Source organism: Mauremys mutica, chromosome 1, assembly GCF_020497125.1.
Source record: "Mauremys mutica isolate MM-2020 ecotype Southern chromosome 1, ASM2049712v1, whole genome shotgun sequence".
NCBI classification, from domain to species: domain Eukaryota; kingdom Metazoa; phylum Chordata; order Testudines; family Geoemydidae; genus Mauremys; species Mauremys mutica.
Genome location: NC_059072.1, coordinates 264,484,315 through 264,504,864, shown reverse-complemented (window position 1 = coordinate 264,504,864; position 20,550 = coordinate 264,484,315). Strand labels below are relative to the sequence as shown.

General features: G+C 40.7%; 1 protein-coding gene across 7 annotated transcripts in view; it reads right to left on the bottom strand.

Annotated features, from left to right (window-relative positions):
• GGACT (gamma-glutamylamine cyclotransferase) overlaps positions 1 to 20,550 on the bottom strand; it is a 40,223-nt gene that overhangs the window by 4,638 nt on the left and 15,035 nt on the right. For 2 of the 7 annotated variants that reach the window (XM_045008793.1, XM_045008809.1), the window contains one exon: positions 16,865 to 16,981. The exons of 4 other annotated variants lie outside the window; for them this stretch is intronic. The gene's annotated coding sequence lies outside the window, so the exon portion shown is untranslated. The remainder of the gene's footprint in view (positions 1 to 16,864; positions 16,982 to 20,550) is intronic. One more of the 7 variants, XM_045008825.1, reaches the window with a different exon arrangement.

Genomic DNA, 20,550 nt, shown 5'->3' with positions numbered 1-20,550 from the left:
ACACAGATTAATTTCCATTCTTTCACTACAGCAGCCACAACAATGACCAAATGTATTTTTGAACCATAGTGAAACTAGAACATAGCTTGGCTCGCTCTTTCACATGTTTACATGACCCTTGCTACGGCGATGCTAATGCTACTGTGCTATGATGCTTTGTGACATACCAAAAGCAACCCGGGGAGCCATTTCATTACCAAAACAACTGCACTACAATTTACACGTCCTTTACCAAAACCAATGTGGAACTGTACAGTAGCAGTTACATTTTTAACTGTCTGTTCCTCTGCTAATTATTACAATTTGGACAGTTGGGTGTAGCAAGTTTTAAGACTGCATTTGATTTATTGGGACTAGCGATAGCAACGGGTGAGTCATAGCCACTTGGGTGCTTTCCACCTCAACAGAGGAAAAGTGTGTGGCTACCCTCCCAGCACATTTGAGAGGCCTTATTTCACACTGAAGAAAGTGCACTGCTGCCCTAGAACAGAAGCAATGCATTTCAGTATGAAAGTTTGCATGGCTAGTCATCACACAGGGTAACACAGTGGTGTGGCGTTTGTCATTTAAAAGCAAAATTCCAGTTTGAACACAGCATAACATCATCGCGCTATGTTACGTGAGAGCATTTAAATGAGATGACAGTAAGGCTTATTTTTCCATATGATGCTGCAAGCTTGGTCCCAACATTAAAGCAAGGACAGAGCCTTGAAGATGTTTATAGTAGCAGTAACCTGAGCTCTGGCCTTAGGAAACAGAGGATGAGTAGCACTAGTGATTGGAGAGAATTTTACAACGGTGCCAATAGGCTCAGAAACAGGAGGAAATGTCCCAAAGTGAGGCACATCAAAAGTGTAGTGGAAAAAGAATAGTATGATGTGGGGTTGTTTCATGTAATGTGCTAAAGAATCTTCTGTAACCTCAGCTTTGTGAGTCAGCATTTGTGAATTCAAAGAGTGAAAATAATAAGAATACCAGATTGGGGGGAGGGGAGGATGCAGGGAAAATTAGATCACAACTGAGTCACTGAGAGTTGAAAGCAATGGTCACAAGTGCAAGGACATGTTAGACTCATACATTTAGAGAAAAAGGTGCTCCGGGGTGCTTGTAACAACTATTAAATGACAAAATTTACAGACTGGGTAGTACCAGAGGACAGTGTTCTCACAAGCTTATCCACTACACGTCTTTTCTGAATGAACGGTACAAATGTTATGATTTACACCCAGCATTTGTGGGGTGGGGGAATGGGAAAGAATAGTGAATTTCAGTGCTCATGAAAGTGAAACAACAGCCTGACTTCAGCTGGTGTAGAAGGCAAGTACAGAATGTTGTTCAAGCCCTAGCCAAATCCTCATATCCAGTTCTGCCAATGCACTTCAACCTTAACTTACATTACCCTGCCTAGACCACTCCTGAATGTCACTTGAACACAGGCTGTGAATACATTTTCTGACTCTTTGTTTTATTTTTGAGTATAACAGCCCTAGGGCTTAGTGTGGGAGAAAGGGGTGGTTTTATGAAAAGGTATGGAAAAAAAACCTAGCTTCATCTATTCCTCCCCCATTTTGTGTGTGTGTGTGTGTGTGTGTCTGTCAGACAAAAGCAGTTTCAAACTGTTTGATGCGCTTCCATATTTCACTATCAGTCACTAAGCTGCCTTGAGACTGTCTCATTTTCACCCAACACAGCAGCCTGGCAGCCCAACAGAGGTGAGCCTAACACTCCTTTTTGAGAGAGGTTTTATTAGACAAAACTCAAATATAGTAAGAAAACCTTTAAAAGCAAAACTGAATTAACATGTTTTCTGCTAATTGTTCTTATTTTAGTGACCTACCAAATATTTATGGCAGATGGGGAAGAGCTGGACTATTCGGAAGGGCACATTATTGGTCTACAGGATTGTCATTTAAAACAGCCAGCAGCCCATTTGACCATTGGAATAATGCTATTATTTCAGTGAGGAAAAAAAATGACTTCCCAATATTATATTGTTTGCCCAAAACAAAATAAAAAACAAACTTTCCCCCACTTGGGGGAAAAAAGATCACACTGATTTGGTCTGTGTGTTGTCAAGTTAGTTCAGTATAATTTACCATTCATGACATCACATGAGTTTTAGGATACAGCTCATTCCCTTACAATAAAATGAACATTAATATTCGGTTGCTCTGGCTCCCTTTTATAAGAAAAATCATTACCTTTCAGCTTGTGTTTTGAATAACAAACACAGATCCTTCAGGAAGCAACTTGTCCCAGTGGGGATTGAGAAAGGATCAGAGTTAAGCACTGAAACATGCAATTAATTCCCATTAGGGGATTAGGGCACTTGTGTTCACTTTGAATCAGAAAAATGAATTGTGAATTAAATTGTTCACAACCAAGAGGTTACTTGTCAGAGTTAATAAGTTAAAATATAAAAGGAGAAAACTAAAATGCACACAAAATGCTCAATAGTAAATGGTGCATCTGTAAGAAAAAGATATGCTTCATTTCCATTGAACAAAAGATTTTCCCTACTGTACATCTGAAGTTACTCTTTGAAAAAGTTTCTAGTGGGAGGACTGTTAAATGAGAAATGTATGCATCACATTTTCTACTATCAAAGTGTACTTGAATGTTTAATCTCATTTCATTTGAATCTATTTTAAAATAGCTAATGCAGTCCCAGCACTCCACCTTATTTACCACTCTGGTTTCTGTTAAAAGTTCCAGTTTGTGACACGATGTTTAAAAAAGGGAATTTACCATGTAAAGATTAACTAGGAAATGGAAGTTTCAATCACTGTCCCTCATCTAAATGTAACATATCTGTCTAATGTAACAAAGCCTAAGTGGCTTTGCCTCAAAAAAATGTGACTTGTTAAAAGACACAACAATAAAAAGCTGTTGCACTGCTTTGCAGTAAATACACTTTAAAACTAATCATTAATCCTGGCCAAACTTTTGTAAAAATAAATTAACCATGGTCCAAACAAGAGCAGTTAACATCTGTAGTTGATGAAGATAGTTGCCTAATGTAGTTTCCTGTAAGAACAAGTTATACCGTTCTCTGCATAATACACAATAAATCCAGTCTCCCACCCTAGTTGTTGCTTACTGCATCACAGAAACAGTTACAAATTATTAGCATAATTTCTGAGAGTTATATTTTGTCTGATTTAAGTACATTTTTAGCCACCTGGTGGCAAGAGACTAAAGAGCAGCATCTAATTTTAGGACTTTCAACAAACTACTAAACCACACTCTAAAAATAGTTCTAGGCTGTACTCCTAGACTGAATATTCAACAGTGAAAACAAACAGGTGCCTCTTCAGGTAATCCAGTTTGACACTTCATACCTTTACTATCTTAGACTACAGAAAATCAGACCCTACAATGTACACTAGAGCTTCCTGGGCAAAACAAACCCATTCAAAAGTACTTTCATGAAATATACATACTACAGTCATTAAATTTTAAAGACATGGGAAAATGTGAGTGAAATCTGTATGTCATCTCTTCAAATTATTTCTTTTAACTATGAGTGACAGCCTGTCAAACTGTTGATGCAACCTATCACCAGTCATTTTGTCAGGACTAGACTTAAATACTAGAAGTTAAAGTAACTGGGTTTTCGGATCATGAAATTAGAAACTGTAATTGGGTTAGCGTAAAGCCAGCTATAAAAATGCTAGAAAACAAACAGAGTTGGTGCTGAACATGAGCAGTAACAAGGTTTAAATACTGTATTCCCTTATAAGCCTGTCTAATGACTGAGTCCCTGTTTAGTGCTTCCCCCACCTTACTGCCTAACAATTCAAACACTATGTGAAAGTGATGGCCAGACCTATTGCTAAATGTTAGTCAACCTGTAATTGCAGATTAGATTAAACTGTCACAATTAGACTCTCTATTCCAAGGTTGTCTCTAAAACAAAACCACTGCCTAATATGTCCAACTGTAAATCCCATAATAAAACATCCTTTCCATGATTTTTCAGACAATTATTGGGTTTTAAAAGGAGACTGCACTAGTGCAGCAGCACCAGGGATGTTAGGGATCATGGTAACAGCCGTTTGGGTTTTACTTTGTTGAAATATTTTCTTGCAACTAAGAAACGTATCCATTTCTCTCCCTTTATACAGTAACATTATTTTCCCTTGAGAAAAATTCTTACTGTTGGCTCAGTGACCAGATATAGTTACACATTAATTCTTCAGAAGTTTCTTAAAACTGTAGGAAACAGGTGAAAAAACAAAATGCCTTGAACTTTAAACTTGAGCTCAGTCTGTTTGAATGAAATGAATTTTAAGGTCACTCTTCACTCAATGCTAACTTTCAAGAAGGACCAACATGCCAGAAAGGACTCTTGGGACTGCATCCTGTTGGTTCTTTGATGCTTTCATTTTGTTACTTGCTATTTTCTTTATGGCACAGACAAGGACTTCCTGCTTGGGCCGACCCCTTTCCAACCTCGCTGAATACCTCAGAAAAGTTTATGGCAAAACACCTTTCTTACATTAACCACAGAGGCACCAGTGAAATGATGGTTCCTTTGAAATCAAGAGGTTATGGTCTCCTCTCAGCAGTTGTTCTCTCAAACTATGAAGTGCTGGTTTGTGAAAACAAACAACAGCATTATAGTAACCAATGCCATGTTGGACACTACTGGGGAGTACCTGTAACACTGCACCACCCTATTTTACAGCTTCCTTTGCACTCCAGCATTAGATATTTTAGCATACCTAAACCTAAGCATTACTATCTTGAAGATATTTACAACTAGCAACTATAGCTACAATATCCCCTCTGACTGTCAGGAATCACAATGTTGTGAAAATTCCCAGCACTAATTCATTAGCATTGTCGTAAAAATCAGCAACATTTTTGTTACATTCACTTTGATGAACTTAGCTGCAATTTTTTTTCAGATATTGCAAAATATTATTTTGTTCATCCCAAAAGTTAACAGTATATGAACGAACATAAAAGTGTCTGAACGATCTTCAGGGAAGGTCACCAAACAAAAGAAATGACCATCTTGTGATCCTGCTATATAAACATGCCAGAGTAACCAGCCCAGAATCTGATCTCCACTCCAGGACATCAAGCTTCAGTTTTTATATACAGATGTATCTGTATTACAGGCATAAGTGCTAGGGCATTGTTTCACTTTCAGCAGGAAAAAAAAGGTAGAGTGGGTTAAAGCCAAATCAGCATTAAAGAAAAATACAGAAAATACCGCACCTTGTTTGTGCCCAGTGCAGGCACAAACACTGCTATGTATATTTGCATGCAGCAGAGCACACCACACATTCCACATTGGTTCAAAGTAAGTACCAATATCCTGTGAAGGCAGAATACAGGCATTTTTAAACTTGGAACAGAGCTTTTGCAGCCAAGTCAGCACATTAATTTACATACCAATTCCCAGAATATTTCCAGTTATTGTGTGTTAGTTCTTGGAACAAAGCAAGTGCAAAGATGATTTGAGTAGGACTCAAAAAAAAGGAAAGGATATAGGGAGCACAACAGACTGCAAGTTTCAGGGCTTGTCTACATGGTTCATTAGTCTGCCCTAGAGGAGTCTAAATTCCAGTGTGTACTGGTGTGACACACTAAAGGACCAAAGTGGACCCTGCTGCTAAGCACTAAAAATTCCCTAGTGCACATTAATATCCAATTTCAAATGGCACTACATTAATACAAATTAGGGAACTTTTAGTGTGCCCGAGCAGGGTCTAAATAGGCCAGATAGTACGCAACACAGTAGAATTTATATCCCTCGAGTGCAAACTAATGCACCAGGTAAACAAGCCATCAAATGCAGCATTAAAAGAGAAGATAACCATCTTGTAGCACTTCATAAAAGATTGGAGAGATGGCCAGGTCACTGCTCAGCGAAGTTCTACACCTCTCTCTCTCTCTCCAAGAAATTGAAACAGGTCTCCTAGAGTGTGCTCTTAGCTGGAAGAAAGTTTTAACAGCCTTCCCATTAGACTGAACACCAACTGATTACCCCACCAAGAGAAGGTTGCTTCGGATGCCTTTATGTCTTTGTTCTTGCCAACATAAAAAGATGAACAAAGCATTTGTTTGCCTGAGAGACTTTGTTCTGTCTCAGGTAAAATTCAACAACTCTACAAGTCTTCAGGTGATGCCATCTTAAATCCTTGGTATGAGGTTGGTTGGGTCAGATGCAATGTGATGTCTCGATTTAGCAGTTAGAAACAACTTTAGAAAGGAATTCTGTACTTGTTCCTAAAACTATTTTGTCAGGAAAGAATTGTAGAAACAGTTTCTTGAATGGCAAGGTATTCTCACTGAACCATCTTGCAGAGATGATTGTCACAAGAGGGGCCAATTTAAATAAAGAGGAAATACAAAGAGCCATAGGCTCAAAAGGCTGCTCTATTAAATGTTTCAGAAATAAATTCAGCTTCCAGCTGGTGCTGGGTAGTTTGAGAGGCTGGCAGAGTTTCACCACTGCTTTTACGATTCTAGAAATGTGGATATGGAATGCCAAACTATCTCTTCCAGAAGAAGTCTGTAGAACACCAGCAGAGCCAAATGAAAGCACTGTGGCCTTGATGAATCTGTCAAAAAGGAAACATCAGCAGGCCTTGACTGGAACTTTTGCACCGAGATCATGTTCAGCACTCCTGAAACTGAAGACGTACCTTACGGCAGTAGATCCTACATTCTGGACTAACAAAATCAGATGCTCAGAGTGGCCACATTAATTACAGTTAACTTCTATTTTCCAGGCCACCAGTAAGAACTTGCCTGGATCTTGGCAGCATACTGGTAACCCATTGTGTAATCTTTGGGTACGTCTACACTACGGGATTATTCCGAATTTACATAAACCGGTTTAGCAAAACAGATTGTATAAAATCGAGTGCGCGCGGCCACACTAAACACATTAAATCAGTGGTGTGCGTCCCCGGTCCGAGGCTAGTTGCACTGTGGGTAGCTATTCCGTAGCTATCCCATAGTTCCCGCAGCCTCCCCCGCCCCTTGGAATTTCCGGATTGAGATCCCAGTGCCTGATGGGGCAAAAATCATTGTCGCGGGTGGTTCTGGGTAAATGTCATCAGTCACTCCTTCCTCTGGGAAAGCAATGGCAGACAAGCATTTCGCGCCTTTTTTCCCTGGATTGCCCTGGCAGACGCCATAGCATGGCAATCATGGAGCCTGTTTTGCCTTTTGTGACTGCCACCGTATGTGTACTAGATGCCGCTGACAGAGGCGATTCAGCAGCGCTACACAGCAGCATGCATTTGCTTTTGCATGACAGCAGAGATGGTTATCAGCCATACTGTACCATCTACCATGCCATAAATTGGCAATAAGATGATCATGGTTACCAGTCCTTTTGCACTGCACCATCTGCTGTTGTCATAAGTGCCCCTGGCTGAGATCAGCCGGGGACGCAAAAGCCAAACTTGGGAATGACTCCCTGAGTCAATCCCTCCTTTTTGGTATCTAAAAATAGAATCAGTCCTGCCTAGAATATGGGGCAAGTGTACTAGAGAACCAGTGTATCATAGAACCAGAGAGCACAGCTGATCTGTGTCAGATCCCGCTGAAATGATGAGCTGCATGCCATTCACAGGGGGTGCCCCTGCAACAACCCCACCTGTTAATTCCGTTCTCCCCCCAGCCTTCCTGGGCTACCGTAGCAGTGTCCCCCCACTTGTGTGATGAAGTAATAAAGAATGCAGGAATAAGACACAGTGACTTGTTAGTGAGAAATGAGTGGAAGGCAGCCTCCAGCTGCTATGATAGTCCAGACAGGACATTAAGCATTGTGGGGGAGAGGAGCCCAGCATCCCGCTGCTAGGCCAGGGACAATTGAATCTTTTCTTTACACATGAAGGGTGGGGGCTGATGGAGCTCAGCCCCCTGTTGCTATGATGAAGACGGTTACCAGCCATACTGCACCATCTACCAGGAAAAATCAGGAGTTTTTTACACAGGCGCCCCTGGTCGACCTCACTGGATGCTAGTCGGCATGGTTACCAGTCCTTTTGCACTGCCCCATGTGCCAAAAGGCTGATGATGACGCTGGATAGCAGTCATATTGTACCATCAGCCACCCATGGCAGGGGGGGGGAGGGAGCGAGGATGTTGGTGTTGACTGCTGCAGCATCGCGTCTATCTGCAGCATTCCGTAAAGATAGGGTGACAAAGAGTCAAAAGAGGATTGTTTTCCCTTTCACTTCTGGGGGTGGGGGTGGGGTAAATTACCGAGCTATGCCCTGAACCACCGCGGACACTGTGTTTGACCCTAGAAGCATTTGGAGCTCAGCCAAGAATGCAAATGCTTTTCGGAGATTGCAGGAACTGTGGGATTGCTTGAGTCCTCCAGTCCCTGCTCCCTCCCTCCATGAGCGTCCATTTGATTCTTTGGCTTTCCGTTACGCTTGTCACGCAGCAGTGCGCTGAGTCCCTGCTATGGCGTCTGTCTGGAGATTTTTAAAAAATGCTTTTGAATTTCGTCTTCTGTAATGGAGCTCTGATAGAACAGATTTGCCTGCCCTTACAGCGATCACATCCGCATGGTCCATGCGGGAGCTCTTCTTTTATTTTGATTTTTGACTGCATCGCCACCCGTGCTGATCGGAGCTCCACGCTGGGCAAACAGGAAATATTCAAAAGTTCGCGGGGCTTTTCCTGTCTACCTGGCCACTGCATCCGAGTCCAGATTGCTGTCCAGAGCGGTCAGTGGTGCACTGTGGGATACCACCCGGAGGCCAATACCGTCGATCTGCGGCCACACTAACCCTAATCCGATATGGTAATTCTGATACTAGCGCTACTCCTCTCGTTAGGGAGGAGTACAGAAATTGATTTAAAGAGCCCTTTATATCGATATAAAGGGCCTCTTAGTGTGGATGGGTGTGGCGTTAAATCGGTTTTACGCTCCTAAAACTGGTTTAAACGCGTAGTGTAGACCAGGCCTTTGATGAGGAACAATCACTATGGAAGATGGACTGACAAGTCATTTGGAGAGGAGAACCAAGGCTTGTCGAGCTACACAGAGCTCACTATCCTTGATTTTCCTGGTCACCAGAGCTGAAATGGAAAAAAAGCATGTGTGAGATAGATACCTTTTCATGTAATTAGTCAAACTAACTTCCATGTGTGTGTTTGTTTTCCTCTCAATGTCCAGAGCACAAAATATCCAACTTTTTGCTGTTGTTTGATGCATGTAAGCCAAACTAGGAAGTCCCCTCTCCTTGAGGAAAACTGACTGAAGCACTGAAAATTGACTGTCCAGATTTCATTCCCCTGAAGAGGGTCCTGGGAATCAATAAGATAACCTGGGAGATGAGCTTGTCATATATACAGCATGCCAAAACTGAAAGATCCTCCAAAGGAGGATTGTAAATGCTTTCTGTTCTCAGCTGTGAATTTCATATTGTTGATCAATGCAAATGACCATAATGCAGCTTGTAGTGTTATTGTAGCCATGTTCATCCAAGGATAGTAGAGAGACAAAGTGGATGAGGTAATACCTTTTACTTGACCAACTCCTATTGGTGAAAGAGACAAACTTTCAAGTTACACAGAGCTCTACATAGCTACACAGACCTCAAAAGTTTGTCTCTTTCACCATAGTGCAGCTGTCACTCTGAACCAGACAGAAGGAGGCTGTTATGGCATTTCCAATTGCTTTCATCTTCAGCCAGTTGAAGCTCCTCTTGCATTCTGAGGGGGACCACTTCCCTTGGCAACAATGGGGTTAAATGTGTTCCTCATAACCAGGTCCTCAGAAACCGTGTCTGTGTGTAAGATCTCTGGTCTGGTCCCATCATTTCAGAGATTGGATGGGAGTCGAAGAGCGGGTGAAGTGGTCATCCAGGGATCTGGATGTGGTCAGTGATTCCATATTGATAGCAGCAATGCCTCGGAGACCTCCAACGTAGGGGAGCCTACTCTAGTGGCTGTACGGGAAATCATAATCCTAAAAAACCGTGTCCCTTCCAGATGGGTATCAAAGTAAAGTCCTTATAAGCTCCCTGGTCTTGGTTACTTGTTCCAGGGGAAGAACTTAGCTAACATAGGGGTAAAACCTGGCTACCAGGCATGTTAGGTCTTTCATAGGTGACATAGGAAAAATTGGACATCTTGGGCCAGATCATCAGGTCTGGGTAAACTATTCTGGGAGAAGAATCCAAGCAAAGGTAACTTTTAGCCCCCCAGCACAAGCCAGAATATCCTCAGGATATTTATACTGGTAACAACAGCCCCCTGATGCTTCCTACATGAGGTGGAATTGTTGGCAAGAAATGGTGTAAGGCTCATTTCATCAACAGCCAGAAGGAGAGCTCAAGAGGGATACAAAGACTTTAGACTTAAAAGGAAACTGCCCCAGGAGTGCTGGTAATGGTCAGTTTCTGCCTCTTATGACATGGAGATTGGGGAAGTGACATAGAAAGAGGTGGATGCTTGCTCCTTTATGCAGGCTTTACCCACCCTTTATAAAAACCAAGAAACTCTTCCCCAGGCCCTGAGCCTACAAAATTAGCCACCATTGGTAAATGTAATATAAAAAAAGCTTCATATCTGCTGCAGTGGGCCCTTTCTCCCCAGTTGTCTCCTCATGCTGAGCTGGCTTGTTGTTGTTTCTGCAGCTATGTCAGGATCCTAGTTTTCCCCCCTTCTTGCCCCTTGCCCCCGAGAGATCCTAAGGATCCCAGCACTGCATTTGGTATCTCCTAACTCATCTCCTCAAATCCCTAATCTGCTATAGGTTTGATTAATTTATTAAGCACACTAGATCTGGCCCACAAAATAGGTGTTTCACATTATGAAGAGGGGGGATGTGCCTCACATTGGACAAGCGCAGTTTAATGGTCTATTCTAGAGGCAGCTGCTGAAGCCAGCTCCACAGCACATGGCAACAGTATTATGGGAGGGACTGACATAAAAAGGAAAGCAACATGCTCCACAAAGCGGCTGCTTTGACCAAGGGCTCTTGGGCACAGAGGACCTAAGGAGTGGGCTGAGCAGCTGTGAGCTAGGAACCTGAGAAGCAGCCAAGCCTGGGGAGGAGGATTGGATTGAACATTGTTGACTGATTGTTCATTTGTGGGTTACACAATTCAAATGGCATGAAGAGGGATAGTTTTGATCCTAGTCAGGGTGTGTGATATCTTATCTGAGAGCAGATAAGCACTCATGGCCATCCATACCAAAAGCATAATTTCACAAAGGTCAGCAGGGACTAAGAAACTGCAAGCAAAGTACAATTTTGATTTAGATTTTACAACTACATTATTAAGCATATAAAATAAGCTAAACATAAAAAATTATACTGTTTGGGACTGGAGAAATTAGTAACTGATCAAAATTAAAGATAATCATTCACTTTACAAAATATACACAACTGTCTAAATGGACTACACGGCCCAACAACTTAGTGGAAGAGGGCTTTACCACCATAATAAATCTACACTGAATGCTGATGCAATTAAGTATACAAATAGCTGAGACAGCCCTCCCGTCTCCAAGTAGATTATGATATAACTTTAATAGAATTTGCTCTATATTTGACAGCAATTATCTAGGGATACTTATGAGCCTTTATTAATGTTATACCAGCATCCTTGGGCAAACATTTACTTATTGGTGCTAATTAACTGGAAAAAGAGAAAGCAAAGTAGTACAAGGCAGCAGATCCTCGAATGGACTTAGTTGCCTAACTACCCCTTTAGGCAGTGCAAAATTTAGATCCTCAAAAACCCCACTCAGCTGCCACCTACCCCAAGTAGGTGCCTAAACTTATAGGCTCCTAACTTTCCATTAATAAAGTCTGCCAGGTGCTAAAAATCTGCTAGTGATTGTACAGATGAAGAACATAACTTGTTGGGCAAAAGTCAACATGGTTTCTGTAAAGGGAAATTATATCTTACTAATCTAATACAGTTCATTGAAGGGATCAACAGACATGTGGACAAGGGGGATCCAGTGGACATAGTGTACTTAGATTTCCAGAAAGCCTTTGACAAGGTCCCTCAACAAAGGCTCTTATGTAAATTAAGTTGTCATGGGTAAGAGGGAAGATCCTTTCATGGATGGAGAACTGGTTAAAAGACAGGGAACAAAGGGTAGGAATAAATGGCAAATGGAGAGGGGTAACTAGTGGCAGTCCTAACTTATTCATAAATGATCTGGAGAAAAGGGTAAACAGTGAGGTGGAAAAGTTTACAGACGATACTAAACTGCTCAAGATAGTTAAGACCAAAGCAGACGGTGAAGAACTTCAAAAAGATCTCACAAAACTAAGGGATTGGGCAACAAAATGGCAAATGAAATTTAATGTGGATAAATGTAAAGTAAAGCACATTGGAAAAAATAACCTCAACAATACACACAATATGATGGGGGATAATTTAGCTACAACTAATCAGGAAAGAGATCTTGGAGTCATCGTGGATAGTTCTCTGAAGACGTCCACGCAGTGTGCAGTGGCAGTCAAAAAAGCAAACAGGATGTTAGGAATCATTAAAAAAGAGATAGAGAATAAGATGGAGAATATTTTATTGCCCTTATATAAATCCATAGTACGCCCACATCTTGAATACTGCGTACAGATGTAGTCTCATCTCAAAAAAGATACACTGGCATTATAAAAAGTTCAGAAAAGGGCAACTAAAATTATTAGGGGGTTGGAACGGGTCCCATGTGAGGAGAATTTAAAGCAGCTAGGAGTTTTCAGCTTGGAAAAGAGCAGACTAAGGGGGGATACGATAGAGGTATATAAAACCATGAGTGATGTGGAGAAAGTGAATAAGGAAAAGTTATTTACTTGTTCCCATAATGTAAGAACTAGGGGCCACCAAATGAAATTAATAGGCAGCAGGTTTAAAACAAATAAAAGGAAGTTCTTCTTCACATAGCGCACAGTCAACCTGTGGAACTCCTTGCCTGAGGAGGTTGTGAAGGCTAGGACTATAACGGGATTTAAAAGAGAACTAGATACATTCATGGAGGTTAAGTCCATTAATGGCTGTTAACCAGGATGGGTAAAGAATGGTGTCCCTAGCCTCTGTTTGTCAGAGGGTGGAGATGGATGGCAGGAGAGAGATAACTTGATCATTACCTGTTATATTCACTTCCTCTGGGACACCTGGCATTGGCCACCGTCAGTAGACAGGATACTGGGCTGGATGGACCTTTGGTCTGACCCAGTATGGCCATTCTTATGTTCTTAAGTTTATTTTTGTGTGGCAGGAATAGGCCTAGACACCTAACTGCCGGAGAGCATTCAAGGCAGTGCATTCCAGGCAGAGAGAGGTGCCTCCCTTTGACCCATAGGATTTTAAAAATTGTAAATGTCATGATTTCAGCTATTTAAATCTGAAATTTCCCGGTGTTGTAATTGTAGGGGTCCTGACCCAAAAAGAGTTGGGGGAGGGTCGCAAGGTTATTGTAGGGAGGGTTGCAGTACTGCTGCCTTTACTTCGGCACTGCTGCTGGTGGTGGCGCTGCCTTCAGAGCTGGGCAGCTGGAGAGCGGTGGCTGCTGGTCGGAAGTCTAGCTGTGAATGCAGAGCCACCGCCAGAAGCGGCACAGAATTAAGGATGTCATAATATGGTATTGTCATCCTTACTTCTATGCTGCTGTCTGCAAAGGTGGGCCCTCAGTCAGCAGCCACCACTGTGCAGCCACCCAGCTCTGAAGGCAGCAGTGCAGAAGTAAGGATGGCATGGTATGGTATTGCTGCTCTTACTTCTCTGCTGCTGCTGGCAGGGCGCTGCCTTCAGAGCTGGGTGCCTTAGCAACAGCCACCATTCTCCGACCGCCCAGCTCTGAAGTCAATGCAGAAGTAAGGGTGGTAATACCGTGACCTCCCTAAAATACCCTTGTCATCCCCCTGCAACCTTTTGGGTCAGGACCCTCAATTTGAGAAACGCTGGTCTCCCCCGCGAAATCCGAATAGTATAGGGTAAAAGCATGCAAAAGACCAGATTTCACAATCCATGATGTGTTATTCATGGCCATGAATTTGGTAGGGCCCTATGTGTTGTATAGGAACCATGGCTTCCTAATTCAGGGCTGTGGATTCCACTAGGTTACAGGCTGCCTAGAGTTAGGTGTTCCACACTAAGCCTAAGTCCCCTTTGTGGATTTAGCCCAATGTAACTAGTGAGCTACTGAGCTAAATTCAATCGTAAATTGAAAATCAGGCACAAAATTCCAGGGAAAACAGAAACAGTGTACAATAGTAAAGCCATTACAAAAAGAAAAATATTTTTCTTTTTGTATTTATCAAACAATAATACGTAGTCCTGCCATGAGTGCAGGGGATGGACTAGATGACCTTGCAAGTCCCTCCAGTCCTATGATTGTATAGCAAAATAGGTCACTCTAGGGAAGAGATAGGAAATGGCCACTTTTGATTCTCTGCATTCTGACATTTGTTTAAAAATGGATTGCTAAAAATATTAGTGAAACAGTTTGTTATTTCACAATTCAATATTTACTTCAAATACAAATACAAAAATGCATGTTTCTGAATATGGAATGCATTACATTTTTTCCTTTCAACACCTGGTGTCACCAGAATAACACAGTACATTGCTATAAATGCTCTGCACTTGTATATGCCTTGATTTTAAGACAGTTAGTACTTAAAAATAAAAACAATAAAAGCAAAACTGCTCCATAGAAAATTAAGAGGAATCATGCATGAGCATGACTTTAGTCGCTAACAGGCCACAGGATCATACAATTGTCCTTGGTAGGTCATTGAGCAATGAACTCTACATGTCTAAAAGTTTTCAAGGGTGTCTTCGTTAGGGTCTTCGTTAGGGTCTTACCGATGTTAAGAAAAGCCGAAAGCAATGAGAAACAATTTGTTAAAACCTCCTATTTTGATTAGGGCTAAATCCTGGTCCCATTAAAGGTAAAAGAGGCTTTACTCCTGACTCCAGCTAAACCAAAATTTGCCCCATAGAGATCAATCCTTGCTTTCTAAGTATGTGCCAATTATGACTTTTCCACCTAATCTGTGGCTATATGAGTCAGGTCACTTGAAAGATCTGTTAAGAATATAGAGGTGGGAGTATTTTTCTGCTTCTCTGGAGTTCCTGTGTCTTCAAAATAATAATCGTACAGCTCAGAATTCTAAAGAGCCCAACTTTCCTTAACTACTTTCTGCAAAGCAAATTGACAACCCTGTAAGAAAGGCAGAACTGGTGACCCTGTATTTCATTAGCTAAAAAGGGTGAAGCTAGTAAACACATGTACTTTTTATATTACTTTAATGGGTACAAGAGGTTGAAATCTTTCCCAGCTTTCACTGCTCATTTTAAAACCCAACCTGAAGTTTGGCAGGCAATTAGACCATAAAATGATATAATCAGCTTGAGTAGCCAGAAAACAGAAACAATTTTTTTAAACAGCTTTTGAAAGAGGCCATTGCAAATGCCCATAACTTTGAAAAGAAATTTCATAAAAATATTTACTGTGTATAAATTTATATTGAAGACTGGAGACATTGAGCTTGTTTTAGAGCTCCAAAAGAGATTCTCCCCCCCTTTTAAAAGAAAAATATCATACAAGCAAATCAAAAAGCTTCAATAAAAGACATTGTCAAGATACTTTTCAACTCACTGTTTATAACAAGGTATATATTCAAACTGTTTCTCTCTTTTTTTCTCTGTTATGCATATACTGGCTTATTATTGCAGGTTTCTCCATGAATGGTGAGCTACTGATGGCTTTGCTTTTATATCCATCTTTTATAACTTTCAAATGTTGGTTTTGAAGTGTGAGGAGGTGAAGAAATATACCGGGTTATATGGACTTTACAAGAGATTTTTTTTTTAAATTAAATATTCTTAGATTTTAAGGCCAGAAGGACATTTAACCCAATAATCACTGAAAAAAGTTCCTTTCTGGAAAAGATTAATTGTGGATCTTTAACCAATGTTTGGAGGCATTCCCAACCCTTACATCAGACAGCGCATCTCAAAACTGGTTTGGTGCTGGCCAGCATCCTACAGATAGGAGACCAGAATTAGGACCTAGGGAGGAGGAGAGGCATGCAAACTCAGCCTCAAATATTCTCATCAAGGGACACAACCTGGCAGGGGGAGAGGGGGGAGAGAGAGAGAGAATGGGAAAGCACAGAAGGGGTGCACCTCACAGCTCAATGTTGTAAAAAGCAGTCAGCAGGCTGAGCCTGAATAAGAGGGGTGCCGAGTCTTTAACGAAAGAGCTTTCCCCCACTCAATTGCTTGAGTTAAACAGGTGTTTAAAAAATTCAAACTTTTGAAGAGAATTCATTGGATTGCTTGCTAACTCAGTTAGGAAGATCTTACATTCATGATTTGTTTAATATCTTAAATGTACTTGCTCTCCAGTCATCTACAGTCTTCCCCCCCCCCCCCCCCAAAAAAAAAAAGTCAACAAGACCAAAAATTCTAATGTGAAAAAGTTTGGTTTTTTTCCTTTAAAGAAATTAAAACTGTCAGAGGCACAAACCTATTTTCCTTCATAGATCACTCCTTTTTTTAAGTCAGTTTTGATGCTCTTTGGCCAGATATGAAAGAGATATGAGGCCCACCTGGATAGTCCTTGGAAACAAAGATCTGCCCAGTGTTGGCTGGGCTGGATAAAATTGTACAACCTTGGTGGGAGAAAGTCAAGGGGTGAAATCCTGACCCCACTGAAGTCAATGGCGCCAGGATTTCACTGGAGGCCTCTATCTGGGTAGAAGGCACAGACAGAAAAATGTCAGTGGAGGGGTGCTGTTAATCTTATTTAGACCAGGAGTCTCGTCTACACACTCAACAGAAGGTGAGAGAATTGTACCCTGTGGCACCCCACATCAACAAGCCCTTGCGGTAAGTTTCAAAGTTACCTTACACGTCCTCTCAAACGAGAAGAGCAGAGAGCGACTCAAGCTCAATTCTGCCTTTCTCTTCCAGGGTTCACAGAGCAATCCATACCCCTATCCAGTCCACTATATCAAAGACAGCTGTAGAGATAAAACAATGATTAAGGATACTTTATATCTTTGTGATTGGTTAATTGATTATCTTCTTCTGGCATTGGACAATCTGTGCCATATACAGGCTTAAAAATTGAACCTTTGCATCTGTTCCCACACCAAATTCGTCCAAAACACCTACTGAATGGAAAACATTGAAATAAAAAGTATTGGCTTTAGGTTCATTCCTCTCTAGGAACATTTCTAATCATGTTATTAGTATTTTTGTTTACTTGTAAAAATGCACGTATTCATTTCTCTTTCCAAATACACATTCTTTTGTTCTAGTGCTTAGTTTCCTGCAAGTTGTTCCTTTTGAAGTTCAGCTATATATTAACTGACCCATTATCCCCCATTCCTCCCTCCTTCCCCCAATCTTCTGAACTTTATCGTCTTATACATAATTTTACTGATGTTCCAGTTTTCTTTTCTTTCCTTCTCACTACAGTCCCCACAGCATAAAAAACGTCCTGCACAAAAATATTTTTATTTTAGCACACCATTTTTTGTTTTCACCATGTGATTATGATGGCTAAAAGATTTCAGAGCAACACATGCTTTTGGTTTTAAATTATCTCCTAGATATGTATTAATGAGGGATATCCAAAATACTGATTTAAGTGTATATTTTATTGGCTCTGCTGATAGCAGCCTGTCAACTAGATTACACTGATGTAGAACAGTGATGAAAGACTAACAGAGGAAATCTGTACCTACAGAGATTTTTCCCAAGCAGTTGATGTGATAACAGTAGACAAGACGTGCACTATTCTTCTAGACCTGCAGCAAATTTAGGCCCCATTCCCTCACAAATACAACTGTAACTTTCTTCATATATGTAGACCCATTGAAATCAATGGAACAACTCACATGAGGACAGTTACACATGTGCATGGGTATAAGCAAGAGTAGGGCCATAACAAAACAGAACAATGTAGGTCAACAAAGGTTTCCTAGGCAGACAGTTAAATAAATGATTATATTGTTGCATCTCAGACAATATGCCACACAAATTGCATCAGCAGCAGTTCTCCCCACAAACCAGAAATAATTAGAAGTTCAGATCCAAGAACAGCTGCCCAACTAAATACTAAATTGTGTGCATGCTGCTCATACTGCTGTGTTTTTACAGATAACACAAGAACAAAATTACTGGGGAGTTTATGCCTCGTAAGAGATAAAATCATTAAGCTTAAGAACGTCTTTTCTATAGTCCCTGAAAATTTTTATGAACATTTTTTCCATTCTGCAGTATGATGCTAGCAGAACAACTTGAACACATTAACATAGAATTACCATTACCTAAAGACTCCAACTGATAATGTGGTTTTAAAAGAACCAGCAAAAGCTGTGGGGGAAAAACAGATTTTTAAAAACAGAAATAAACACGTTAATTTCTAATCTGCAAAACAAAAGCGATATCTGAGAAATAGTTGGTAAAGCCCATAATCTATGGACCAGCCCCCGGATATCTAAAAATCAGATTCTCATGATAAGCCTAAGAGTCCTATCATATGTCTATGTTAAAAATTAAACTACAAAAAGTATTAAAGCTACTATGACAAAACTAAAATCATCATTGTGTAGGTGAACAAGCATTAATTTTCTTAAATCACATTTTATCATTAGTATTTTATTGTTGTGGAAATGTGCTTACTGTGGAGGCAGTTAAGTCTGCATCATAACTAGGTTTTCATGTTAAAAAAAAAACAAAAACCCAAGCTGTGAATAGTATATAGTGTAGTCACAACAGAGTCCTGCAGTAAGAAAGATGGGACAATATCAATATTAACATGCTCATAACATGCCATCCATTGCACTTCACCCATTTGTAATCTTTGGGAAAACAATGCATTATAATATATGCTCAACAAAAGAATAAAGTGCCAGATCAGTTTAAAGGCAGCACTACATTGGTTTAGATTAAAAAAATAAAACAAGTTTGTTTAAACTATGAAGAGATAGGATTTTAAGTGAATTCAAGTATCAGGTATTAAAGTCAGAAATGGTTGCAAGAGAAATAAAGATAAGTTTTATCTACATTTTAACAAGCTAGACTTGGTTCAAGGTAACGTCTTTACCACAAGTTTCCAGCAACACACCTGACCAAGTTCTCAGGTCAAGCTCTCCCCCCAAAGTCAAAGGACTGGTTCCTTTGTCTTCTTAGGTGAAAGAGAGAGAGCTTGTGGGTTTCTGCCCTTTTCTTTTATAGTCCACTTAACCTTTGAAGTGGATACTTCTGAGGGTTATCCCTCAAAGCAAAAGTTTATTCAAATAGTAAAGAAGGTGACACTAAGGGCATGTCTTCACTAGCAACATTAAAGTGCTGGCCATGGCAGAGCTTTAATGTGGCTGTGCAGTCGAGGCATAGCACTGGGAGAGAGCTCTCCCAGCGCTATAAAACATCCATCTCCACGAGAGGAATAGCTCCCAGCGCTGGGAGCACAGCGCTGGTGCATTGTCTATACTGGCACTTTACAGCGCTGAACCGTGCAGCGCTCAGGGGGGTGTTTTTTCACACCCCTGAGAGAGAAAGTTGCAGCACTGTAAAGTGGCAATGTAGACAAGCCCTGAGTCTGGTGGTGCAGGAGGCTCCGTGTTCTTTATTCTCACCTGTGTTTGCTGAAATGTAAATTTGCTTTGTCTCCTGCCATCTCCTCTCCCTGCTGTCTTAAGGACCCTGTTTACCTCAATTTAAATGAGTAAACAAACATTTCTTCATTCAGGATACTTCTGCCTGGGCAGGGCTGCGTGGTTTTGAACATGTGCTAAGAACATTATACCAGGGGATCTTTTACATATAATATTGCTACATACATTTCTCCATGATATTATTGACCAGTGAATTACAAGTTTTCAAATGATACCTTAACAAGGCATATATTTTGTACAAAGATTATTACAATAGCATGTAGGGTGTGAATACAGGTGTGTTTTTGATCATACTCTACAATCTAGGGGAAAAAGAAATGTTAATTTTCTTCTGCGCTTAAAGTCCTCCTTTCCCACCTCCACACCCTCCACCTCTCTTTCCATAAGAGTGAATCAAAAACAAGTCAGAGCTATGAGATACCCATTAACAAGACCCTCTTCTATTTTAGCCCTTCCTATTCCTTTCCCCAAAAACATTGTTTCCTAATACACAAAATTCAGAAGAACATAGCTTTAGTATTTTTCATGGGTACAATCAATGAGTGTCATAAAATTTCAAGTGGCTGGCTTCACATAATGAAAAGTTCTCACAGTTGGTATATTTAAGCAGTCTCACAGCAAGCATTGCAACCTTGGAGCAGGTTACTAGTTTGATGTGTGAAAAACTTCTTGTATGTATATGATATATATCCTGCTGGGTTTTATTCCCTACAAAATCTTCAGATAGGACAAAATTAAGCCTGGAGTGATATTTCCATAAATGGTGTTGAACCATTTCTTGCTCATTCATAAAGTTTCGTTTTCCTTATGTGGTACAATCTAAATTTAACTTAGCTATTCTACTCTCTCTCCCTCCCCCAAAATGTTAATAGTTGCCAAACATACCCACACTTCAGACAACATGG